This window comes from Pempheris klunzingeri, chromosome 2 (genome assembly GCF_042242105.1).
Source record: "Pempheris klunzingeri isolate RE-2024b chromosome 2, fPemKlu1.hap1, whole genome shotgun sequence".
In the NCBI taxonomy this organism is placed as follows: domain Eukaryota; kingdom Metazoa; phylum Chordata; class Actinopteri; order Acropomatiformes; family Pempheridae; genus Pempheris; species Pempheris klunzingeri.
In genome coordinates, this window is record NC_092013.1 from 27,475,956 (window position 1) to 27,482,034 (window position 6,079).

Sequence of the window (6,079 nt, forward strand, 5' to 3'; positions counted from 1 at the left end):
CACAGCTGTTCTATAGTTACTGCACTGGATCATGAAATAATAAATGTCACTATTAATGGATCACATGCATCTATGGTCTCCATCCTCGGAGCATCCACCTGCGGCCTGTGCATTTGGTCTCCAAATACTTCTTCCCATAATGCAATGTAGCTGCCTTTGTAATGGTGCTGTGTGGGTAGTAACATCATTCACTGTGATTCTGTATTCTATTAGAGTGCTCATCTTGATCACAGTCACACCACAGCTTCAAGTGATTGAAACTTTGATGGTGATTTGTCTCCACCTAGTGGATGAAACAGATTTCCTAGAGATACTGGTGAGTGAGTTCCACAGTTTAAAGTGCTGAACTAAAAGGGTGAACATGGACAACATTGTATCTACTAAACATCACTATGTGGGAATGGTACACTGTGGGAATGGTAGCATTGTTTCTGTGCCAAATTCAGCCTCACAGAGCTGCTTCAAGCCTGCACTTGGGTTCAACTTTGTGCTCTGTAAGTGCCCTCAGATAACACTCCCAGGAAGACTCTTTCCCTTTATAACTGTGTTAAATATTAACTGAACACCAGACTGAAGAGTAGGTTTCACTGCCCTTTCTGCTTGAAAGTTTCAGGTTCTGGACTAATTTCTACATGAAAATTTTGAATAATTGAGTCATAGTGTTGGAGGAGATGACAGCTTAAACTTCACATGTTTATACATGACTTTATGATTCCACGCAGATCTGACTCAGTAGCTAACATCCAGTTTCACTGTGTTTGCTGCTTTGCTTTGGATGAATGTGTCTCAGCTCACATTTCAGTTTAACATCAAGGGAATTTCCATTTCCCCTCAGTCAACCTCACTCTTTTCTCCACATCTGTCCACCAAACAGACCACCAGTGTTTTCACTTGGCTCTGAAAATAGTTGTTGCAGTGATTTAGCAAGAAGTATGTAAACATAAGTTCAGCCTACAATACAGTCAAGCATCTGCTGATAGAACAACAGTTCACTGAGCGAGACGGTATGCATGAGTTCCACAGGTCACCTCACTGATGTCTCTTATGCTGGTTTTTCCCACAGCAAAGCTGCAGGAACAGGCAGAATGTTTTAATGTTGGTGTGAGTCATTTTTCATCTTGATATGAAACACTGCTGACACATGAAATCTGTCTTTAAGCTTGCCACAGCATGGTTTTATGAATTTATGGTTATTAAAACCTTTAACCCTTGCATGCATGAATTATGAGGATTTTTTAAATTCATCTTTAGGTATGAAAAACAAGGTTTGAACTTTATTTTATTTTTTAGTTATTTTTTTAACCCATATTTTATAAAGATGTATTTACATGTCCAGTAGTTGAAATATAGCTGGTGATGTATGATGTACAATTTAGTGGACATGTGATTAATCATAATTTCCTCCCAAAATAAAATCAATAATAATCAAAAAAATGTAGCAATTGCATGACTCCTTAGATGTTACTTGATGTCCCCATATTTTTCTTATCTGCATAGGTTTCTTTTTATAGAAGGTTTGAACAGAAAAAAATGAGCAACTTGGTGTTTCTGTCTGTCTGTCGACCATCTTGGTTTCACTCCCTTTTTTTCCACTTGCAATGGCTTCCCACTGGGTAGCAGTCAGTGTATGAGATGATGCAGCAGCTTCAGTGTAGCGGCTGATGTACAACTATGCCATCAAAACTCATACATATACAAGAAAACAGCTTTTGAATAGCTGTACGCTGTAGTGACCTCTATGCATGAAAGGGTTAAGCTCAATGGACCTTTTTTTTTCTCCATCATACAAACTTGAGTGATTTCCTACTCTTATACATTTTTGTATTGCATCCATAAGGCTGTCAATGCACCCACCATTCTGCCTTTCTAATACTGTGAAATTAAAATGTTATAAGAGGCATCCAGACTGAAGAGTGTCAAATGTATTTATAAATCACATTTCATACCCAAAGTCCTTTACAGAGCACAAAGGCCAAAGCGCACAAAGTAAAAATGATAAAAGTAACAAATGAATTTAACTTTAGCTTAGATATGAAAGCAGTCAGAATTGTCTTAAGTCTTCGCTCTATTCCGAACTGCAGTAGTTCAGACTGCTGGAGATAAAAGCATGCATGCATGTCTAGATCATGTTTGGTCATGAAGTCTCTGTGTTATGACCAGGAGCACAAGCAAGAAAACAGACTCAGATGCTCAACACGAGGCAAACAGATGTTAAAGAGCTGCAGTTTAACAAACAGAAGGCACCAAAAACGGACACAATCCAAAAAATACCTTCTGACAAATACTTACCTGACACTCTCAAAAAGATACTAACACCAACGAGAATGCTGGAACACTCGACACAAGGCACAGGACAGGGAAAACTGAGGATAAAGGGTTTTTTTTCTCGTCTGTCTGTCTCGTGTTTATTGGCATTAGAGTTAAAGCTTGCTTTTAAGATATTACCTTAGACCTTAGATAGATCGATAGTGATAGTAATAGTGATATTGTAACTATCATTGGGGATTTTTGCTGTCAGACTTATGGTAAAAGTCTGTCTCTGAAGGCGGTCTCAAGTATGTAAAGTCTTTATTCAGAAATCACTCATTCCCAGAGTGGCTGAAGAAACATTACGTCCCAGCACACCTACACATGAATCACAAGATTAAAAATTCCACTTATCTATTACATTGTCACATAAACCCCCACCCACCATGATTCTAAGAAAAACAAGTTGTGCCAGGCTGAATCATTTGATTCCAGAAATAGGACTTAATAGGAGAGAGGTAATTTATACAGGATATGAATTGTAATACAAAACACAATGGAGATGAAAAGCAGTGATAGAAAGATTTTCCCACAGTTGCTGTACAGTAAGTGTATCAAGTACTGTATCATAAGTGTAAATATTTATTGATCATACCATCATTGTTGCTTTAATATGGATCTACAAGGAAACGAGTGAAAAGGGATCCAAATAAAAGATAAAATACAATCATATTACTGCATTACAGAAATTTACCTAGTTCATTGTGGTATGTGGGAGTTAGTTTGTGTGTTATAAATGTATTTAAGAGCTGATTTTCATCAGTTGCACCTGTAAACTCAGTTAGAGTTAACACTGGGGGCTGCGAGATCGAAATATGCGATTATTTTGTATTTAATTCTGGCTAAAAGCGATCATGATCTAACTTCATAACACATAAGACCTCTGTCACATACAGTTATACACAATATAATGTGCAGTGAAATGTTCTGGGTGCCTGTTCCACAATAAGAACAACAATAAGTATAAAATAAGCACACAAAGTGAAACAATAAGAGCAGTAACACACATAGTGCTGTGAAAAAGTATTTGCCCCCTTACAGATTTCTTCTGTTTTTGCTTTGTCACACTTAGCCCTGGAGAACCCAAGAACCCTTTTCTTCTTTGGAAAATTATGAACTATGCATTAAATGACTGCTATAAGTTCACTGAACACCAACATATCCACTTTTTCAATTTTAACCCTTTATTCCCTAATTTAGGATTAGGGTCAAATTTGACCCATTGGGCTTTAGGCGTATCATTTCAAAGAATCACAATAACAAACACTGTCAATGCAAACTATTTTAAACTTAGGAAAATAATCAGTTAACCACACAGCTACATTTAACAATGTTTTTTTTGCGTTATTTGTTGCATGTTAGAACTGGATTTCAAATGTACAAACACACTTTGGCCAATGGAAACAAGAACACAAGGCCAAAAAACTAACACCATGGGTCTTTGCTTATCAAAAAATCTGTTCTGCTAGAGAGAGGAACTCACACTAGACATTGTGGTAGTCAATTTCTTTTTTTGTTGGGGAGAAACTGCACATTTTTCACAGTGCATTTCAGTTTTGAGGTCCTTGCACACAGCACATCGACGGCAATTTACTTATTATATCTATTTATATATTCAATTTTTCAATTCAATTTTATTTGTATAGCCCAATATCACAACAGAGTGTCTCATAGTGCTTTACAAAGTTCACTGAAATAAACATAATATATAAAATAAGTAATAAGTTATTATATTATTATAGTTATTATAAGTATTAGTCTCTGGCCCTGTACTACCGAGGTAATTTAGTAAAATATATTATACAAATGAATTTATTTCAAGGCTTTAGCCAAATACAGGACTGTCATTTTTGGCCCATCGTTTTTTGAACTAGCTCAGAGTTGCTAATTTATCCAAAAAGAATATAAAACGTACTTCTAGGCATTCTGCAAGCTAATACTAAATAGATTAACAAAAAATACACAATTTTACCAACCACTGGTTTGCTGAGAAGACGATTTTGTTTGGGTAGGTTTCCAGCTCAACGAAACAGCATGTGGTCAGTCATCTTGTCACTACCACTCTGGCTCATGTCAGTTCAATATTCATCCACTAAGTGTCTCTATGCAGAGGTCAGAAGTGGCACTCTGGGTTTTTGAGGTTAAATTTGACAATTTTTTTTATATTTGTTAATTTTGGGTAGCAGCAATTAACAGCGGCCAAATTTGACCCTGTGGGTTCTCCAGGGTTAGGGAGAGAGACAGGGGAAACAGGGAAGAGATAACAGGATCATAACAAACACAGCATCATACCGACAGTCAAACATGGTGGTGGTAGTGTGATGGTCTGGGGCTGCTTTGCTGCTTCAGGACCTGGACAACTTGCCGTAATTAATGGAACCATGAATTCTGCTCTCTACCAGAAAATCCTGAAGGAGAATGTCCGGCCATCAGTTCGTGACCTTAAGCTCAAGCGCACTTGGGTTATGCAGCAGGACAATGATCCGAAGCACACCAGCAAGTCCACCTCCAAATAGCTCAAAAAAAACAAAGTGAAGGTTTTGGAGTGACCTAGTCAAAGTCCGGACTTAAATCCGATTGAGATGCTGTGGCATGACCTTAAACAGGCCGTTCATGCTCGAAAACCCTCCAATGTGGCTGAATTAAGACAATTCTGCAAAGAAGAGTGGGCCAAAATTCCCCCACAGCGATGTGAAAGACTCATTGCCAGTTATTGCAAACGCTTGTTTGCAGTTGTTGCCGCCCAGGGTGGCACAACCAGTTATTAGGTTTAGGGGGCAATTACTTTTTCACATAGGGCCAGGTTGGTTTGGATAGCTTTTGTCCCTTAATAAATAAAATCATCATTTAAAAACTGCTTTTTGTATTTACTCAGGTTATCTTTGTCTGATATTAAAATTTGTTTGATGATCTGAAACATGTAAGTGTGACAAAAAAGCAAAAACCGTAGAAATCTGTAGGCCAAGAAGTCCTGCTTGGTGCTGCTTGGTGCTGCTGCCCATCCAGGCGGTGATGCTCCCAGCCAGCCAACCAACTAAGTGGTGAAGCATAAGCATTAGCATTAGCATTAGCATTACCGTGATCTCTCACTCAACAGGTGTCAGAGCTAAAATGGATCACCTTCTGGTCTTCACAGGAGGAGGAATCCAGTAACAGCAAGTGTGCATGTCTGAGATACTTGGGATGGACATGGCTCAGTAGCTTGTACCGATCTGACCTCTAGCTTGTGTTTGTTGAATTGTGATCTCCAGTTGGAGTTCACTAACACCAAGAGGCCACATGACATGTACATCATGCTATCAGTGGGGTTTTAACGAGATGAATGTTTCCCATCACACTCATTCTCCCACCACTCTCCCACCACTCTCCCACCACTCCAGGAGCATTTTGCTTTATTTTCTCAGTGCGTCCCAACTATTTCCCAACTGAGCCAAATTTAAAGCAAGAATAAAAAAGTATTTCTTTTTGAAAACTTTCTACAGTTCTGACACTTTTATTTTTCTCAGTACAGTCAGACCACACAATTTGCCACAATGTCACTCACATAGTTGCAGTCATATCACCAAACCAACAATAATAAAAAAACAGAACAAAATAAGTACATAAAGATTCAAATTAAGTTAACTGAAGAAGGTTTAACGATAACAGAAAAACGAGAAGAACATGGTAGATGACAGCTGGAATGGTTTTACATGAATTTTAGGCCTGATGATTTTGCATAAAAACGTTGCAAGCGAATAAATTCTTGCCAGAAATTCCCACATGCATAATG